General features: G+C 38.5%; 1 protein-coding gene across 5 annotated transcripts in view; it reads left to right on the top strand.

Annotated features, from left to right (window-relative positions):
- adgrl2a (adhesion G protein-coupled receptor L2a) overlaps nucleotides 1-20881 on the top strand; it is a 160015-nt gene that overhangs the window by 59203 nt on the left and 79931 nt on the right. For 3 of the 5 annotated variants that reach the window (XM_066647563.1, XM_066647559.1, XM_066647562.1), the window contains one exon: nucleotides 4122-4249. The gene's annotated coding sequence lies outside the window, so the exon portion shown is untranslated. Of the gene's footprint in view, nucleotides 1-4121; nucleotides 4250-12262; nucleotides 12814-17114; nucleotides 17241-20881 lie in introns of those variants that run through there. The other 2 variants (XM_066647560.1, XM_066647561.1) reach the window with 2 other exon arrangements.

Here is a 20881-nt window from a genome sequence, read left to right as displayed (position 1 = left end):
ACACGAGGGGTTAAAAACAGGTGAATTTAGGCGTGACATCAACAATCACGACACGGTTTTCAGAACGTTTCAGGACAGATGGCTGGACGGACATGAATGTGTATGAGTTAGCCTCTGTGTGGCTAATCAGGTTTGTAGGTGAGGAAAGCTTGCTATAGGACAACTAGGAGAATTTAGTGGCTACAGGGTTTACTTATTCTGGCTTAATATCATCCGGTGGCAATCAGAGAATAGCTCAGTTGTAGAGCAGACTGTAAAATGTATATTTTACCAAATGCATAACTCACTTTATAATGGGACAAAACATTTTTTAAATGAAATATTAACATTCCTGATTTCAGGAGAGATTTACACGACAGATAATTGAGAATGTGTTTGTGTTTCCTGAAAAATAAAAAACGAAGTTGAAAGCAGTAGTCATTTTCATTCAAAGTACCATCTGTTTCTAATTTTAACCATTTCTAACATCATACAGGTTCTACTGCTGCAGTAAGTTGCAGCTCTGCTACTAAAATAACACCAGGAGATCATGCTAGGTTGCGTTTCTCAGCTTTCTGTCAGTCTGCACCATATCACAGACCTGTACACATTTCACATAGGCTGGATATTTAAACCATTACTCACTGAATATTGTTTCATGTATATGACGAGTGGATCACAGGATCTTCTTGAAGTGTTCTGCGTTCCTCACACGAGCCCGTTGTGTTTTGAAGGGCTCCTTGCCTGAGGAGGATGGAAGTGGAATGGATAAGCTTTCCACATTCTGAGGGATGTGAGTGTGACTGATCATTTGTGGTCTAAAATGGTGTCATGCACCCTCATCCCACGTCTGTCTACACTGCTTCTGCTGTGGCATACCTTGCTATTTTTGGACGGTTTCTATGTTACAAAGTTTTTACAGTTTAATAGCCCAGTTACTTTTGAAGAATTTGTTATTTTATGCAATACACAACATGTTGTCTCTTGACAGCTTGCAAAGACTTGGACAGAGAGGGTAGGATTGGCTGTTATCATAGCAGTTTAATCATACAATATGAGTGTATAATACCAAAGAAAAATATACAATGAGGACAAATGTGAATGGGTTATTTATTTGTGTCACCAACTATGAATATAAAAAGACCTGCTGCACCAACCCATTGCTGGAATCGCAATTGTGGATGAGTGAATTTTGACAGGAGGACAATAGTCCATTAGTTCACACCTAAACACTGGAGGACATGGCCTCTTGATCTAATTGCATGGTGTGATGAATAACGTTGGGCCCCGGTGACTGCCTGAAGAAAGGAGAGAGGAGCTACAGAGAGACGGCAGAGCCACTCTGCAGCTGAATGATGGCAGGGAAAAGTGGCTGGACTCCAGGGATCTGTGCGGAGCTTCATGATGGTATGGGCTTCCAGTCACCTGAGCTTGGCTTCTGTCTGAAACCAGAGTGCCTCACTGACAAGCAGTCACTCAGAGGTGCAACCAAGCCTTTCAACAAGACTGCCCAGTGGGCAGTGACCAGAGAATATCTTCTCAGAAAATGGGCAACTCCGTTTATGTCATCAGAGTAATTACTGCAACTGGATAGTTAGGTGAACGTGTAGCTGCTCAGTGGCTGCTAAATTGCCAATTAAATCCAAAAAATGACCTATTGTGCTAAGTATTGAGTAATTGTTAATAATGCAGACTAATTACAGCGTCTGAAGAAGTTGTTCATATTTGTGCTTGAAATAATAATCAAAAGCATGCAAACTGAAAAAAAAACCATACTGTATCAAGCACATTTGATTATGCAGACAAACGTGTAGTAAACATGAGGTCTGCTAAACTTTTACATATCAGATTTTTAAAGGCAGTTTGGCTATTTAGTTATTGTAGTAACATTTGGAAAACTGATAACTCGTATAAAAGCACCGGCCCCACATCTAGAAACTGAGTATTAATTAAAGCTTTGAATTTGGAAAACGAGCAGGAAAATAGCTATTATTAAAAATACTTATTATTATATAAGTCAATAGAAACGGGAAAAAAATTAACGCTTGCTGCAACTGGAGCTGTAGATGTGTGTGTAATTAGCCTCATATTTAAAATCCAAGTGTTTGAAAAGGAACAGAACATTAGCTATTGGGCTAAATATTGAACAGTTGCTAATCAGTAACACTGAGGATATTCATATTCATAATTGACAGAGCAACAAAAAAGCAGGAACCTTCTATGAATGTAAGTAAATGTTGAGTTAATGTTTGTTATATAAAATAATTTCAAGCATTTTAATTCATTTTAATTGAAATTATTTAAAATATATATTATATGTTTATAGATTGTTAAAATATATTATATAATGTTATATATTTTAATTAAAATGATAATTAGCAAAATAAATATCAGTTTGTATACCTGCGGAAGATGTTTATATATAAATATAACTGACAGCAATATAAAAACTGACAGCTGAAAAAAAGCATCAGAGTACTTCAAATGGATGCGGTTAGCTTAATGTTTGTTAAAGTGCTAATTCAAGTCAGGACTTTTGGAAAGATATTATAAATACTCAAGAAAAATTCATTCATTATAACCATTGAAAAAGATGTTCATTTTGCAATCATGTTGTAGCATTGGAAATAAATTGAAAACTGGTAAAAAACGGAAACTCGGAAGTGCTGTCATTATTTAGCCCATAGTCATACACTCCATTTGCAATTTTACATCTCTGCGAGATCAAATATTTTATTTGCTGGACAGATTATAAGGCTGTGGTGCCCTCCATCAAATCTATGGATGAAATCCACTGAGTGATTTCATTTGGAAAGCTGTTTGGTGAAGGAGTGGAATAATATACTCCGGGCAAGACACATTTCAAAAGGCCTGTCTACAGTGCCCGATTTGTGGGGGGAATTCAGCACTACTGGCATTAATATGAAGATTCAGCTCTGAAATTTCTCCTGGGCTGAGGGAGTGATGCAATTGGATGCTTCATTTGCTGCATCTGCTTCACGATTGGTGCCCTACATACAGAAGATTTTTACCCAATGAGTGACGAGGAGATGACTGCTGACATCATCAGCTTTATTCTGCACTGGGTTTAGAGCCGTGGAAGCGTCGGTGCATCCTTCCGCTTGAGAAAAAAACATTAGGCTTTTGAGAAATTTTTTAAACTGCATCTTAACGTTTATAAATGACATCCTCAACCTTTGGAAAACACGTGCTAATTGCCTCAAATGCCAGATGCCTGCTTTGTTTATTCAGGTTCTGTGTTCAGTTCCTGATGGTTGGTCTTGTTGTAGGAGTCCCTCTGTTTCACGCATCAGCTCCTAAACAAGCAGGCCCTCTCCAGGGGCAGAACTCAATCAAGTAGCTTACACTGTAGCCTTAGAGCAGCTTACTGAGGGAAGTGCCACCGAACAGGCAAATGATAGCATACTAACGACACGGATGTGGGTTTAGCACGATGTAAGCCAGGCATATGGTAGGAAAACACCTACCAGTGCCACTGCTTTAAAAAGGTTTGTGACATAGTTCTACTGTTTTACTATGGCAGTGTCTGTTACTTTGACTAAATCATAGGCGCAGATTTCCTGTTAAAAATAGTGAGCATGCTCAGTTCTCTGTACATTGTATGGGTTAACAAAGTTTGACAGGAAAATGGGCACAAGATTCCAGTTGAGGATTATTTCCATTCTAAAGAGGAGCCCGTTAGCGCACGTCGCTATTTGGGATTTTGTTGACAAGGGTATCTCTTGTGCATTGTGTCCATTGTCATTTTTACAATAGTAGAATTAACATTAAAATCAGACTGGGTGAGGCGAAGGCTCCAGTGCACAGTGAGCAGCTCCTATAATCCAATCTCCCTAATGGAGTTGGTGTGGCGGCTGTGAAGCCCAAGCAGCAGGGATGTCTTTTGTGGAAAAATTGAAGGTCTGTATGATTTTGGGCTCCGAACCGTACAGAGGTCATTCTCCTTTTGCTTGAGTTATATCCTCTGGCTGTGTTTACAACATGCTGGCTGGTAGGTGGTACTTTCAGGGCAAATCTTCAAATGAATCAAATGCCAGTTAGCTGTCTTGCTGTGGAAGTGTTTCCTCTCTCTCTCACACTGTGTCTCTGTCTCTCTCTCTCTCTCTCTTGTTTTGTTGAAGGTGTTAAACCAAGCAATGCTTTGGTTCTCAGAAAAGCAGCAGAGGACAACTGCTGAGTCGCTGGCTGGCTAAGGCATGACGCCAAGTGAAGGATGTTTATGGGGAAGACTTTTCAGATTATGTTTCAGGTATCGTAATTTCTGTTCTTTAAAAACATGGCAAAGCAGAAGGGTATAACCGAGTTACCATGAAATAGTCTTGAAGCCGAACAACAATGGTAGATCCAGGCCTATCCGAGGATGTCTATGTGTGAAACAAGGCCATTTCTGTGGTGTGTTAATGGTCCTAACTGGCATCTATGCCTCTCACAGTGTTGTATGCACTGTGAATGAAGCTGTATGAGATAATATATGACCTGATTTATAGCTATTGGTCACATTCAGCATATTCATCTCATTCACAGGAACTTCTGCATGAACGTGGCAGGGTTGTTTTACATACCTTAGTTACATTCAAAGCCTTGGCACATATATTTAGTCATTGGGTGCAGAAAAGCATGAGTCATCGTTAATAGCAAGTAGAAAAGCAAGTTTTCTCTAAAAACAGTATGACATTATACATGCACCATTCATAAAATCTTATACAGCAGCAGCCTACTGAGCCCAATGCAGTCTTCATCTCTTGGAGTTCTGGGCTCTCCACTGTGATTAAAAAGGTGTGGCCTTTTCCTGAGACTGTCATTAAAGTAAATAAACAATACCGTAACAATGCAACAACAGGGTTTTTATTTTTATTTCACTTCACTCGCTTTGCCGTCTCGCGAGGCCAAATATGTCTGGTTCAGATTGGTTTAAGCAACTAAAGCTGTGCATTCATTTTGTCCACTTTATGCCTTGCTGAACACCCACTGAATATATTTCGAACAATAATGTTTTATGGAAATAAGCTATATGTATTTAAAAACTTTAATAATTGCGCTCTTTCATACGAGCCCAAAGAAGTTGCTTTTAAATTAGTGGAATTAATAAGAATACACTGCTGGACTGGGGATAGCGCATTTACAATTATTCATGTCCATGAAAGAACTTTTTTCCCCCTCTCAATTAAAAATTCAGGCAATTATGTATTTCATAAGATTATTGACCTCTGAGGGGACTTTTCACTTTTTTTTCTCTTCTCTTATAATAGTATTCACCTTAATTAATATTAAGCTATTGATTAGCTCCTCCTCTATTACAGAGGTGAAGCACCTTTCTGGTTGAGGGAAAAGAAGTGTGTTCATTTCTAATCAGATTCCAAAGTTTTTGTCACTGTTCTGAAGCTCTTCAGAAGTAAGATAATGAGAGCCTCCTATTTAACTCACAAACTCAGGTGAAGACAGTTTAGTGGCTGACCCACCGTTAACACACTTCTCTGTTCTTCTAGGAATTAATTTATCCTTATGGGAGGATTCTCACATGTGTTTTATAATCATATATCAAAGTGTCCAGCTGTATCCAGACTTCCTGAAGCTAAAACCCAAGAACTAGCCAAAGAAACATTGGATAGCATGCTAGCCTCCTCAGAAATAGGTAGCTAATTAATATCTGAGTTGCGATTGTTTGATGACAAGGCCATGGTCTTGCAAAGTCATCTTAATTGGAGTCAACTCAAATGGTAGTGGGAGCTAATGTGAAATGCATATGCCCATTAAGGTTATGGCCTCAAGCCGAACAGTGTGACAGTGCATCTTCTGGGTGGACAGAGTGCTTTTATTCTGGTGTGCAAAAAACTTTCAGCTGATTGTACATTAAAAAAAAGATTTTTTTTTCTTAATTGCTGCATAATTAAATCCCAGAGATATAAACAAAGTAGTTGAGCGTGGTTTCATATGTAACTGTTCTTTCGTAGAGGAACTTACTCAGATTTCTTTACCATGGTGGGGATAGGACCCAGGGCGTCACAATGTCTACGTGAATATACGCATTTTATTTACTGTGTGTAAGAAGCATGTGGAAATAGGAGTCTTCTGGTGTGTTTTATTTGTAATATTGATGATTATAAATATAAATATTTAAACATTTGTTCCTTCTGGTACAATTTACTGTCACATTGAACTCTTCATTTATGTTTGAATGCGATGATTAAAATAATACAATGCATTTTAGGCCATAAATTTATGGCAAAACAGATTTCGCGTTAAAATGCATTAAACATTTGAGATGTCTGGTTCCTCTATCACTGTGAAAAGAACTGGATTGTTGTATTTTTGCAGAACTGCTCTAAAGCTCTATGTTTTCATCTTAAAGATGTAAATGTACAGAGTTTTTTTAAATAATTGGTAAAAATTTCTCATTAGGGTAAATCTGCAGAGCGCTACAGATATCACTCCCTAATAAAAATTTTGCTTTATAAATACGTATATAGATAAAAAGCCTTATACCGTGACCCAGAACTGGATATGCGGTTTTGAACATTCAATAAAAAAAGCATTATATCGATGATAACATTCTGTTCTGTAAAACATTTCTATCACCAAGCAGGTTGTTTTTAGAACTTTTAATTTTTTGTGTAAGCCACATTTCCACATGATCAACAGAACAATGTTTATGGTTTTATGGAAACTAGGCTTTGGCCTGGTTACTGATCACAGTGTTTAACGTTCATTAGACTGTCATTTATAGAAAGAGAACAGTACAAACCACCAAAATAAAATTTCATTTTGATAACTACTGATTTAATTACTGCCCAGCAGTACATTTAAGGATCTGTCCACGATGGAACTGCATAAATAATCACATCCCTATGTTCTTCATAAGACAAATTTATACACAAATGATTTTTCAAGGAAGTCATGCTTTTGGTTTTTAGCTGCTTGTATAAACAGCACAAGGAGTTCAAGCACAAGATACTTAGCAGTTTAAACCAGCTCCATTACGCTGTTTAGACAAGAACATTAGGACACTCAAATGAGGTAATGGGTCTGAGACAGTATTTGTTCACAGTGTGGTTTTAGAAGGCGTGCACATGTAAAGTTTGGTTCAGTGATGTGGTTCAGTGGAGCATTTGCTAATATTCCACTGATATGTTTGGGTTTCAAACTGCATCATAGTGAAGGAGAGATGTATACAGTTAAAATGGTGCTTGTTGGCTTGTTTGTTTCTTTACATACCCTTGTACTTCATGCTTTGGTTTTGTGAGCAAGCACAGTCTAGAAAATAAAGATGCTAATCTTTGGAGCTACGCCATCCAACAGAGCTGCCCAAAGTGTGGCCTCAGGGTCATAGCTGGCCTGTAAATATATTTGATTTGGCCCCGTTCATCCATGTCCTCTCCCGATTAGAGACAAATAAATATTACACTGTATGTGAGTTTGTATTTTTAATGTGGTTTAGTGACCATTCAGTTCTGATATGTTGTTTTGGTATAGCGTTATGTCTTTTTGGTCTTCAGCCACCCACAAACATTGGGCATTGGCCCCTCATAAAACAAACCATCCCTGCCACAGGATTACTACATTTTTGTGCTTCTAAAGAGCCTTATTTGCTTTTTTTTAAGAAACTATTTTTTAAAATGAATTGAATATGAGAAACAATTTTAGAAGAAAATCTATACAATTTAAATATAATGTATAGTATACATTTTCTACACAAATTTAAGGTTAGACCTGGATCTAAAGCCATCACATTTACGAATTACAAAACTGTTATAAAACCATGTCTGAGACGTAAGGCAGTTTATTTGTAGCACTTTAGTCACACATTTAAGTACATTAAAGGATTTGGATGTCTGGTTCTTATTGGTGACACTTCTGTTTACATTTTAACCATGTAGTTATTTGGAAATTTGGTACAAATTTTAAAGTGACCCTTTAAGGTAAAACTGGGTGAAATATTGTGTGTCACGCCATGAAATGGATTTTAATAATGACAAATATATACAGGCAGTATTTCAATAATATATTCTTATCTGTGGAACTGCAGCATTATACCAACCTTTCCGTTTTAGGAATGGGCCTAGATCTTATTATGATATTTAAATAGGATTTATTAAACAGATCAGCCAGGTATAAACTCAACAAGGTGTATGTGTGAGCACTATTGGATTTTTTTGAATGAGTTGTATGTTGTATTCATTTGGATCTTTTCATAGTACGATGTAATCTTGTTTTCATTAAAATGCGTAGATCCCCCTTAGCTGGAGCACGTCACTACTAAGTAAACCAATGTGGATTTGCCGGCCGCTGCTGCACTATATTACGGGTCACCATATATCATTTCTCTTGATGGGATACAACTAAAGCACATCTGTTTCCACTTGGCTGTGGCCGTCACTGCATCGAGCCCCTGAGTTCAGACTTAACATCTAGTTTTAATTACAGTGACCTTAATAACAGTTGCTAAACCATTTACCACTGGTTGGATTTGTTTCACAGATATTTGTTTTAGCAGATATCTTATTTCAGAAAGAGAGAGAGAGAGAGAGAGAGCGAGAGAGAGAGAGAGAGAGAGAGAGCGAGAGAGAGAGAGAGCGAGAGAGAGAGAGAGAGAGAGAGAGAGAGAGAGAGAGAGAGAGAGAGAGAGAGAGAGAGAGGAGAGCCATACAGTGCAATACATACACATAAGAACTGTTAAAGAAAATAAGGTGCACTGGGATATGTTTTCTGGAATGGCATTTGTTTGCATAGTCTGCTCCCTTAACGGTCAAGATATTTGACATTTGTGTAATCCAGAAACCAATGCGGTCATAAAGGCTGTTGAATCTGAAGTTCCTCTGAGGCCTATGACTATGACTTTGTCTCCACAAGCCAAACACTGATATTCAATATGAACTGTGAACATTTGAATAGCGCTAACATTATTTATCGTTCACAAAATGTGTTTTTTTTTTCTTTCTATCATGACTGCACTTCAATGATGTGTGTGTGTGTGTGTGTGTATTCCTATATTCATTGGTCTGTTACAAAGGTACAGGCAAATGTTTTCACTGTAAACCTTGATGTTGGCATATATTTGTAAAAAATGTAATCTGCACTAAAATTAAATTAGTTTAAATTAGCAAAATGTGTAGCACATAATTTCCCCTCAGAATAAAATTAATGTTTCTCATTTAAACAGAATTTATTTTCTTAAACATCACAATTATATTAAAAATATCGAGGGACTTCACTTTGCTGCTTTTTTGTGTCTGAAAATGCAATTAATGGAATGTTCTCCCTGAGCGTCCACACCTAAATGTGGAAGCCAGTCTGGGAGATGAAATATCAGTGCAGCCGTACTGAATATAATTTACTGAGACTCATATCGCCTTTCTCTTAGACATACGAATGCTAAAAACGAGTTCCACTGAAAGATGAAAGTGGCTACTATCATGACTGGGATGTGTATAACCCATGTGAAAAACCCGTGCATTTTTGTTGGATTTTTCATTGAAATTAGCTTTTTGTTTTTTTCCCCCATCAGTCAATTATTACATTTTATAACCCAACCATGCAATATGCAAGACATATCCAACATAATGTATAGTATTTAGCCTGTAGCCTCATTCCCCACCAGTTTTTGCATTGTGTGATAGCTGTTGCTGTTAGCTAAGGGGTAAAGCTAACACCAGTGCTACTAATCTAATCACTCACCTTTAAAATTAATTCTATGATTGCATCAGTACTCAGTATGTTCTGCTATTTGCACATTGTAGCAAAGTAGTAGGGTTGATTGAATAATTTAACATAATGTATTATTATTAACAAATGATTTTGCCATTGTTTGGAAAAAAAAATTGTATCTCCGGAAATGTAGCTTTTTTTCTGAATGTGTATGTTATGTAAGAATTTTATTTTAAACTGTTTTGGTCAGTTGCTGTTTTCCGATCACACTGTGGAAGCATTTATTATATAAATATGTTAATAACAACAAAAACTAGAAATACAGGGCTTCATTGCAAATTCAGAGATACCACACTACATGAATTACCAAATTAAAAAATATGAATTTAAAACCTAACTGCACAAGTGTGTTCCTCACTGAAGATTTTATTTATACAGAAATCAAAATCTAAATAAAAAATTCTAAAATATAAAAATCGATCTACCTGCTTTGCCAATGAAAATACGTTTATTATGATTATGTAGGCCTAAATGTACTTCTTTATGAAATAAATATACGTAAGTCATTAAATATCAGTTTGGAGGATGATATCGAAACATTTTAAGTAACTACGCGTCAGTACCAGTATTATTCCAATATCATTGTTAATTTGTAATATTAAAAAACGTCTTTTGTGTGAGTGGTGCTGAATGCTGTGATGTTTGGCTAAATGCTGAAAAGAATAAAAGTCTTGTAATGAAAAATACTAGTTATTCATTATGAAAAGGAACTATTGTTTTATGTTGTGTTCTGTAGAAAGAGCTGTGTGTGTGTGTGTGTGTTTGGTGTTTGCATGTGTCTGGCAGCTGAATGTTTTTTTTTTCTGTCCAGCAGATTTTTTTCCATGAATGTTTGAATGAGTGAACTGAACATGAATGAACAATATGAACTTTTGATGAAAATGTTGGGCGTCTCTCCAGCAGGGCTGCAAAGTTGCCAGTAAATGCCAATGAAAATGTTTAAAGTAGTCATCATCTTCCATTGTCTGTTACCAGCCGTCTGGCCATATTCCATTTTCACTGAAGGATTTAAGCCTGAATTCAATCAAGTTTCTCTAAATCCTGCATAAATGCAGGAAAACAGCACGTACGCTAAAACACTTAAAACAAAGAAAGAAAAAAAATTCTCCTTCAACCTTTCCTTTAGTTGATCAATGTGCATGAAATAATTTTTGACAATTATTGTTCCATTTTTGTTAGTTATGTCTTGAATAGTGTTGTATTAAGCTAATTCATTTGTTTATTGATTCATAAAGTGATAACTGATTTATTTACTGTTGTGTTCAGTTGACTGACAGCTTTTACTATTAAAGTCAGTGAAATGATCACAGTCATGTATTTTATCAAGTATATGTCTGACGAGAACGTACGCAACTCTCACCCAATGCTAAGAAGTGGGCTGCAATGATAACGTAATTACGTGGAGAATAACTTGTGTCATGGTGTAGCTGAAAGACCCAATTAAAAGTCTTGGAAAAGCAGCACTGCAGCAGTTAACCCCTCCCGCGGTGGGCGCTCTGTAAATCTTCCACATGTGTTTTTACTTGAAGCTATGCTAATGCATACACATCACTAGTTCTTGGTAGAAGGAATGAATATTTGCCATTGAATGACCTTTATTACATCTGTTTTCTCTTTTGTCTCCAAAAATGAATTGATTATTATGTAAAATTATGCTTAGAAAAACACAAGCATTCCCACTCATCCTCTAACCTTCACCTGGTGAGTGAGAGAAATTCATATTTCTCCTCCATGCTTAAAAGACACGCTATATTAAAGCCAGGTGTATGGCGGCCATCTGTAATAGTATTTCAGAGCTGTTTTCCCCTGTCTCACATCAAATTGGAAAATGCGCCAATGAAACTTAGAGCTTAAGCATGTTTCTGTAGCCTGTGGTAGCCATTTTAAGAAGTCTAAGGCTGGCTGTGCGTGAAGAGCAATTGTTTCAATGGTGCATCAGACAAATTGAATAATGTTAAGCATTTTCTTTTTGAAAAATGAAAATATGGAAAATGAAATAGTTCTTAAAAGAGATGAGCTGCATTAGCCCTTTTTTCCTATGTTTTGGTCCATTCGGCTCCAAGCACGGCGGCATGGCTTCGGTTTTTCTGTTTCTGATTGAGGTCAAGTTGAGAGAGAGAGAGAGAGAGAGAGAGAGAGAGAGAGAGAGAAAAGCAATCTGCACTCTTCTTTTTGATGCATGCTAGAGTTACAGCAAGAAAATGTCTGCAGTCATTGGCTGAATAGACTGGACTGCCTACTGTGAGAGGGATTGAGTCTCCGATGCCCCAAAGAAGGGCATGTAGCCGTTCAAATGGAGTGGAAAATGGCCAATAGTGGCATATATTTATAGATAATCTACTTCCTAGCCCTCTCTCTGTAATCTTCTTTCGCAACAGTCTTTGCAGTACAGCTTTGCTCTTGCAGTACATGCTAATATGTTTATATGATTAGTTTTCTTTGGGTCCCCCCTCCTCCATGGGAGTCCTGATCCACAGAGAAGAGAAATCCGTGCCGGGTTTTGCCAGCAGCTTCTAAGCACACATCCATCGCTGTGTACTCTGCACTAGCTCCGAGAGCTACCTTACCTTTGGAAACCCATTGCCTTCTAATGCTAAAGCTGATACTCTCACCGCCGATAGCAGGACCTCCAACGACCAAACCGCCTGTCAAACAGAGAAGCTACGGAGAAGCCCTAACGGGATTGAATTAAACACAGACGGGCATTTTCTTTTCTTCTTTTTCTTTGTTTATGTGTTTTTAATCCAGAAAAAAACCTGAAGAGCTGGAGCCTGTTCATTGACTCGTACCTCCGCTCATCTTTACCTTTAACGTGACTTCTCTGCATCTTGCTGTTGCTTCACGAAAGAAAGACGGCAAGAGTAGGACAGTCGCTGTGTATTTAAGCGAAACTCGGACGCTCAAAAGAACTCAGAAGTGAACGGTCTTGGGACTGTTGGCCGAAATGTGAAGAGCACCGACGAGTCCGAGAGCTCCGCACGACTCAAGCCGCGAAGGCGCTCTCTTTCCCGGCGAGCCGAGTATGGTCCACAGCCTCGGAGCTGAATTGAACCCCGGAGCTCCTCCAGCCCCCCTTTCACATTTTATTTCGAAACCGAGTCTCTCAGAGAGGTAAGGGTCCGTTTATGTCTGTTTTTATCCGTCCCCCCTCACACTTGCTCATCTTTCCCTGTGGCAACTTTAGCCCCGTGTTTAAGGAGAGAGAGGTCGTCGTCCTCAAGTTTTGCTTGGATTGCAGAAACTTTTTGTCCGTGCCGCGCTGAACTTGAAGCTCAAAGACGCGATCCCGCCCTCAGACCCCGATACCAGCCATAAAGAAGGACTAAAGAGCGAGTGTGTTTAACTTTTTCACACCACAAATGAAAACGGATCACCCTCAGGGGCTGCGGCGGAGAAACCTCTGAGTAAAAACCCAAAACGAGCACGACTGATTTTCTGTTCTCCTTTAAAAGAACAAACCCGCACTGTTTTAAAGTGATTAAAATGATGGAGAGGGCTAGCATGGCTAATTGAGAAATGGTTCATCAAAACACAGCCAGATGTGGACGGCTTTGGTCGGCCGCCATCTCTCCCCTCTGTCTCTCTCTCTCTCTCTCTCTCTCTCTCTCCTCCCGCAGACACAGTGAGAATGAATGAAAACTAATAACGTTTGAGCATCTGAACCAAAACCTACAGAGCTGTTTAATTGGAAATTCAATATTAGAAATGCCAGGCAACCTGTGTATTTCTGTACGGTTCCATTTGCTGAGACGAACCATGTAGGGACCTGTGGCCGCGTTTCTTTTATAACTCGATCAAGCGTCTTGAATTTCTCTAGATTGGCGTCGTTAGGATTTTCGGTTTTACCCCCCTTTTATGTCTTTCCAAAAACGCAACTTAAAGACTCATTTAAGAAGTAAATTTAGCTTTTAAAACAAGTATTTAAATTACCCACGGTCCTTAGAGTTTACAATGCTTAGTGACGCATTTTAAACGTATCGACTTTTCAAATGTTTGTTCTCGATGTGTTTTTAGCATTTTCTTAGTAGCTAGACACCACAAAGAGTTTTTTAAAACAAGCTGAACACCCCAAAATCTGTCGTTTCGCAGGCTGTGGCAGCCCGTGGTGTATAAAACAGTTAAACAAGTTGGACGAATTTGACAGAAAATATTCCTCCACCGCTTTCGATACTCAGTTTGAATTAAATCGTTAAACCTGTCCTGAACTGTGTGTAAAATGTAGAATATAAGCAGCAGCGTTTTTCCGGGCCGACGGTTAACCAAGCGCTACAATCTGAGGTGAATTTCTCCGGGTCTCTCTCTGAGACCGAGACTTAAGGTCAAGCGTCGTACTTCACACAGTTAACAACTGGAAGCACATTAGGGCTATAAAGGCTTCAAAAGCAGCTGGGTGGGCTTTGGAGTTCAAAACAAGGCATGAGAGAGATTTTTAAAAAAATGTAAGTATGATATATAGACTAAACCCCAGGCTTTGGGAGCGTTGTGATGAAGAAGTGAGGCACTGAAACCTAATACAGTCCATATTTGAAGTTCTGTTGGATTATAACTGTTTTCAGCCAGGTATCAATGATAAGAACAAACTGACTGGGTAATTCCATACTCATAGGTTTTGAGGTAAAAATGCTAGAATTAATAATGAAAAAAAGGCAAAACTGAAAAAGGCTTTTCCTCATGTCTCCTTTGCTATTACTACTGAAGAGCTTGAAAACATATAACCTAAATTATGCTACCCTCCCAAAAAAGTTTTCGCTCATGCACCTTCTAAGTGGTACCACCTGGCATCTGTGGCATTTTCCCCCAAATTTAAGATTCGTTGCCTGGTCGTATTTCACCATGCTTGGCTTTTTTCGAGATGTACTCTGCCCCAAAAATATTTTGAATTCATGTACGTGTGAATGGCCCCTGTTTGAAGCTGTACTATTAGCATTTCAAAGTGGCCCGAGAAACCATTTCAATAGGAGAACCTTCAGCCCTGTGCCCATTAGTTTTAGCTGGGGCCTATGGTCTGTGGAATGGGTGGGGGCTGAATGTTGGGGGGAGGCATGTCATCAGTCCCTGCTTCTTTGTGTTGCTGTGTGAAAACACTATCCCATCCCATTTGGTTCAAAGGGAATTTTTTTTCTTGGCTCTCTTCTTCTTTTCACACCCTTCTCACAGAAAATAAAATTAAAGAAAAACACTAAAACACAAGATGAGGTTTCCCAGCACTTTCGGTGGAAGGAAAATGACGGATGATGAGATCACTTCAATTAGTATTGCTCAAATTCAACACACCTATTTTGCTTCAACCCTTAACTCTAAATACCTGTCGACGGGTCAGTGTTTCACTTCCTCATTAACTGCATACTTCACAGATTAGTTTCATGCTTTTTTTCAGAAAAATGTGTAGTAATAACTGTATAATAATCTTTACTTTCAAACACAGAGCTTTAAACTTTAAGGCAAAAAAGAACTTGGAGAGTGACTTATAATATCACCACATTTTAAACAGTCAGAAAATAATGACCTGTTAGCTCTTTATTGCTCTTTAAACTTCAGTGGTGCAGTTTTCTAATCTTAGCTCTCTGTGAGTTTCTTTGTTGTGTTGAAATAGTGATTTAGTTGTGAGCATTACTGCATCACTGGACTTGTAAAACTTACATAGTATTCCTTACTCTGTACTGTTGTTTATGTAGCAGGGCAATTTTCATCTTTTACTGCCTTTTATTTGAATTTTTGGTGATCGTTAGTGTTTTATATTGAGATATTTAACTCCCTATTTTGACTTAAGGGTAATCAGCACATTACATATCAAGAACCTATAGGTTAGTATTTCATATTCTCCACACATTTATATGGAAATTTGCATAAACGAAGCATTGCTGTCATCAGCTGTGAAATCAAATGTGTAAATATAAAATCACACTTTCTCCAGAGTTAACCCAGGAAACAATGACTAAAAACAGACTATAGATCTCTCTCTTTTTACCTTGAAGAAGAAGATTTTTCATTTAATTTTATTGATTTAGGTTATCCAAACAACTTCAAGCTAATATGAAGATGCTCATTCGGTCACTGTCCATTTTAATTTTGCCCGTTATGTGAGTCATTAATATAAGCTCGGCAATCAGTCATTGTGTGGCCACTTCAAGTGAAGTATGTGAGAGAGGTACTTCACCTGATTCTGTTTGTATTATTTATTTTGTTTTATCAGTGCAAAAGTAAGAAGAAGGTGCATGTAATCAGGACAGGGGAATGGTCTGTACGTGAAAATGGGGGGAAAGGCGATTATACACAATCATGCTTCTTCCCCACAGCTCAGTCATGCGCAGTGCAATGTAATAATCTCAAATCAGACCATTTCTTTCCCCTGGTTTTATGCAGCCATGTGTTTACACAGTGTTTGGAGCCCATGCTGTGCCGATAACTACTCACCATTTTAAAGGAAATAAACAAGGCATCTTTTTTTTTTTTTTTTTCTTAAAGGCAGCAGACACTTTATGCCGTGTGCTTAAGGCTGTGGCCTTTGGTGGGCTAAATACCTGCTTTTTTATGACAAGATTTATTTTACGATTAGCAATCAGCGGAACGCTCGGGACCTGGCAGTGCCCTTTCTGCCAATTTGCGAAACATTTGTTTCCACTTCTCAAAGGCTTCTGTGGCACTGAGATGCCTTACCTTTCCCAATGGCGCAGAGTGCACAGGCTGCCACTTTAATTAGCTTCAGGAGCAAAACAGCGTAGGATGGATATGAAAGGAAGAAACAGTGTGTTTAGAGGTGGTATTTACATCTCGTCTTTGGTCTGCTGCTGGTTTATTCAGCTAGTCCGATAGCATAATTAAATAAAATCCAAAATATATTAAATTAGAATAAAAGTATAGTATAAAAGAGTATGCATTCTAATACTAATAGTAGTAGTATTAATAAGAAGTTTGGGAATTACATGTATTTTGAAAGATGCTAATAGAATTTTTGGGCATCGCATTAAATTTTTGAGTCTCAAATCAGATTAAGTACATTAATCTTTAGACACAGGTGCTGATTTTTATTTAAATGTAAATGAAGTCCAATGACAGATTTTCTACCCTCATATTTCCATGAACACACTCGCAACTTTGTGTATGTGAACAAGACATGTCTTATCTTTTCTAAGCTACATCAGTATTCAGGGGAAAAAAATTCAATTTCTCTATCACAGAGGAGAAGCAAGGAGCCGAGGCTCAAAGTAAACAGAGAGTGCGGCCAGGCTATGGCAGCTTAGGGAGAGGGAGAGAAAGAGCAAGGGAGAGGGAGTGAGAAAGAGAGAGAGAGAGAGAGAGAGAGAGAGAGAGAGAGAGAGAGAGAGAGAGAGAGAGAGAGAGAGAGAGCCTAGGGTGGCAGTGAGAATCTGCAGACGGCAGCCAGGGAGAAGGGGTTGTGTCTCTGCCGGATTACACCACGGCGCATCACATCCACACTTAAAAGCCCCATTTTCAACGAGACAGACCTGTTATTTCAGGATGGTGAGGGGAGATGGTCTGCAGTGTAATTTCCCCCCGCAAAGCTGCCCTTGACAGATGTGAGTAAAAGTAAAGTAGAATGGAAAGAAAATGTACATGCAGACTTTGGAGTTCTATATTATTGTAAATCAGTCTGTAATTTTTTTCGGTTTTATATTCAACACCTACAGAACGAAGTCTGATCAATGTTAATTTATTTACAACTTAAATATATCACATGCTAATGGAATGCGATTTATGAGGTATGGCTCTTTCAGATTTTAAATATTTCATGTTTATGCGGTTGGTACCAATGTTTACATTTCTAAAAATGCTTTTGTGAGTCACATGGACGTTTCCTCTGGTTTTGGAAATGTTTATTAGGACAGTTTTGCTTGATCACTCTGCTGTAATCAGAAGCTTTGTTTTCCTAGCACTCCAGAGGCTGGATTTATCTGAAGGCTCATCCTCTCCATAGATAAGGCGGCAGCAAATGAGTAATCCAAGCTGTGGGAAAGGGCTTGAGCTGCTCATCAAGCATGGGCCTTGCTTCCTGAGAAACAACACCTTTATCTTTATGTTTTTCAAAGTCCATGGTTAAAAGTCAGTTTATGAATGATGTGCAGCTGTTGCATATGGAGGCAAAGCTGCTTAGTATTATACATAATGTACTGCAGAACTAACGTTAGCTAGCATTGTCTTTGAAGCTTCGCATGACTTTTTGTGAGCTGGCGTCAATACTCTGATGGTGCAGCTGCAGTGGGAGGTTTCTTTACACCGCAAGGGAACGTGAATTAACCTCAAAGCCCTCGCACTTATTCTGCAAATGACAAGCTTTCACCGGGGCATTTAAACATATGGCCCACTTAAAATACAGTGCATTATGTCACTAATGTAAGCCAAAAAGTTGTAGACAAAATGTTGTATTGCTACTAAATGAGACTTTAAGCATCCCTGTTGGTTTTAAAACTACAATACAGTACTCTTGATTAGTACTCTTAATTCAGTTCATCTGAAGTCTTAAGCATAGGCCTAATAGGCACACGGATAATATTAACAGCTGGATACATAGCTCAAACTGCATGGACAGGACACCTGTCCAACAATGGATGCTTTTGTTTGCTTCCGTTCACTTCTCATGGACTTGAGCAGGTGTTGATTAATGTAGGAGCTGATACTCCTGGAACATGCTCTTTTTTTGCATCTTTATTATGAGTAAGGTCAGTTTTCTGAGACAGAAATCTCTTTCTACAACAATAAATAACAACAAGCTCAGAATCCTAACAGAGCAGTGTTGTGTCAGGAGGCATCATTAGGTCCTCGGAAAATGTCATTTTTTATTGTGCATCAATATCAGACCATGATCTTAGTGGACCGCGGCACGGGTTCATTAGCGTTTCTGAATTTTAGATGATGTGCCCACCCACCTTTGGCACACAACTCAAGGCCCAAACAAACTAGTATTTACTCTCAGGACAAGGTAATGCTGTGTTTTTTTTCTGATTAGATAATAAGTAGTCTGCAGTAAACACCTGGGGGTAGGCTGAAATCTGGCCCACAGAGATGTCTTCATTGATCAGCTGCGCCGGTGCACTGCCGCTTTACATAAGTCTGAGGAATTTAATTCCGGCCAACAACGAGGTTGCAGCTCGAAGTTAATTACGCGAGAGGAGCAGTCATTACTCCTCAGCCTAGTGCTGATCTTCTCGATAGGGAACTGTTCCATGTGTTGCACATGCTGTCACGGTTAACCTGCTCATTTGGCCAGAATGGCGCTTGTCAGTGCTAATGCGCTCTGAGCGTGCTTTTCTGCTCTTTTGATGAGATTCGTCATACACAAACCTCAGAAATGTGACAGCTCTAATATTTATTCTGCTTCCTCAGCAAACCAGATGAGCACTAGATTTATCTTTACAGATTTTTTTTGTTTGTTTCTTGTATCCTGCACGTCACTCTCAAACTCAAGGTCTGGGGAAAAGCTGGCATGGACAAAGATGCATTGTCCAACATCAAGGCTGTAAATGGGTTCCAGTGAATGGCTACCTCTGTGATTCTCATCTTGACCATAGCATGAGTGAGCACAGACTGGACAACTGGCATTCCTGCACCTGCTGCCGTTATCCGAGAGAGAGAGAGAGAGAGAGAGAGAGAGAGAGAGAGAGAGAGAGAGAGAGAGAGAGACTACCCTTGAGCCAGAGGGGGGTGGACAGGGCACTGACCACACACTCGACTCTGAGGAATTTCTAGGAAGAAAGTGCTGGGAAGCAGAGGACAAATGTCATTCTAGATAGAGCTCTTTAAATCAGCCCTGCTAGCCCTGAGGTGAAATGTAGTCCCATTTGAGTTCGACTATAATGTCTCCTTGTGCCAAGTACAGGATTAATCATGAACTGACACGCAGTTCACAGGCCTAGCAAAAGTAGATCTCTTGTAGACATACGTGACCATCATCAGCCACTCTGGTAGTAAAACCAGAGGCACAATCAGACTGGGTCACAGTTAGCATTACTGTAAAATCCATCACAACATCCAGTCAGATTCACAGCTTTTGAAGGACGACTATTGGAATTATATTCATTCATTCATGTTCCTTTCCGCTTGTCCACTTCAGGGTCACGGTGTATAGGAATTATAGACAATTTCTTATTCTGGTCCCTCTGTGATAGTCTTGTTATTTGTTATTTAATGTAGTGGGCATGTACAGGAGAGATGCTACAGGGAAAAAAGAAGGAGAAAGAAATAACTTTTCAATACAACAATTTAATACATTTAAATGGACCACACAACTATCACATTCCACTCAGCATGTCAACATGTTACCAGTAGAGGATTTCTGGGACACAAGTGCTGTTTTTTTTAACCACTGGGTGATTGAAACCTCACAATCTCTGCCTGAGTATTGGGAGGCATTTTTCAGATATTCTTAGCTGCAAGCCAAAAACCATGCAGAAGAAACTTCCCAATCTTAGAGTAACATGGCCACATTTATTCAAACAAATGGGGATATTTTTGAAGGTTGGCATATCGGAAATTAAACGTAAATATGAACACATTGGGAGGAATATAGTACAAAATATTATACCTAATTTTATTTAATTTCTAACATAATAAATAATACGTAAATCATATCAATTGTTCTTGGTATTTAATTGATATTTTCATACAGCCGTGTGCTTCCTAAAAGATTTGAGATAGACCTGATCGTTTTTTGCTTGTTTTTTCTTTGTGTGGTTTTGAGATACCAGTGTCAAAGTAAGTATCCTTCTGCCTATCGTAAGTCATATTTTTATATTTTTCACTTGCCATCATTATGTTTTTATGTCCTTTGAGAATTAAGTCTGCCAAAATATTGTTGAAAACCTGCCAAAAATGTCAGAACAAATTTAGGTTAATTTGCATAGATTTCACAGAAGGTACTATAATTCGCACACCATTAAGACAACAACTAATGGTTTTAATGTCTGGCTAAATATACAGCAGTTTTTTCCTATTTTCTGGGCTATTAAAATGGCTTTCTGTAGTGCAGAATTGAAGTGTATGAAAATATGATTTTAAGATGTTAAGTGATGCACTATTATAGTCCTCTAAAAGGTTATAGAGAGCGTGACCCTGCTGAAGTGTATAGCAAGAACCTAGTGAATCAATTGATGGCGAATAACTTTATCCTCGTGAACCCGAATTTGGTTTCATCATTAAAAATTCTATTATTTAGCCTTTTTAC

This window comes from Hoplias malabaricus, chromosome 16 (assembly GCF_029633855.1).
Source record: "Hoplias malabaricus isolate fHopMal1 chromosome 16, fHopMal1.hap1, whole genome shotgun sequence".
Classification (NCBI taxonomy): domain Eukaryota; kingdom Metazoa; phylum Chordata; class Actinopteri; order Characiformes; family Erythrinidae; genus Hoplias; species Hoplias malabaricus.
Note: the sequence above shows the minus strand (reverse complement) of the source record. Positions and strands in the feature narration are given on the sequence as shown.